Source organism: Arachis stenosperma, chromosome 2 (genome assembly GCF_014773155.1).
Source record: "Arachis stenosperma cultivar V10309 chromosome 2, arast.V10309.gnm1.PFL2, whole genome shotgun sequence".
NCBI lineage: Eukaryota > Viridiplantae > Streptophyta > Magnoliopsida > Fabales > Fabaceae > Arachis > Arachis stenosperma.
In genome coordinates this window covers 93,596,999-93,597,797 of record NC_080378.1, presented here as the reverse complement: position 1 = coordinate 93,597,797, position 799 = coordinate 93,596,999, and positions in this window count along the sequence as shown.

The following is a 799-nucleotide window of genomic DNA, read 5'->3' as shown; positions in this document are numbered from 1 at the left end:
ATGTGAATGAAAGTATGAATAATGATTCATTTATCCCTTCCAGCCTCACTCTGCAGCCTCTAATTAGTATTTTTGGGCCTGAAACTGGGTCAAAAGCAGCTCAGAAATCGCCCCCAACGTTTTCTGTAAATTGCAGCATGTGACGCTCTATCACGCGTACGCGTCGGCCACGCGTACGCGTCGGCCACGCGTACGCGTCGGCCACGCGTACGTGTCGTTGAACAAATTCCTGGTCACGCATACGTGTCGCTTCCAGATTCTGAAATACTTGATTTCTTGTATTCCTTCCACTTTTGTATGTTTCTTTTCCATCCTCTAAGTCATTCCTGTCTTATAAATCCTGAAAACACTTAATAAACATATCACGGCACCGAATGGTAACAAGAGAGAATTTAAAATTAGTAAATTTAAGGCCAAAAAAGCATGTTTTCAATCATAACACAAAATTAAGAAGAAAAATATAAAACATGCAATTTATATAGACAAATATAAGAATAATAGATAAAATTCACTCAATTCAATACAAAATAAATTATAAAATAGTAGTTTATTATAAGACTACATTAATAAAAATTATTTTTTATATTAATTACGTGAATAATCATATAAAAAAATTGATGTGATTGAATGAGTATAAAACTTTTAATAGCTTTTTATTTGATTATTTTAAAATGTCTTTAGATTTTTTTTTCATGAGCATGTTATTAAAAAAGAAAATTTAAAAAGCTAAAGACTATTTGAGATGCCATTTAATCTATTATCATACCACGCTTACAATATATTTAATGAGATTTTGAGC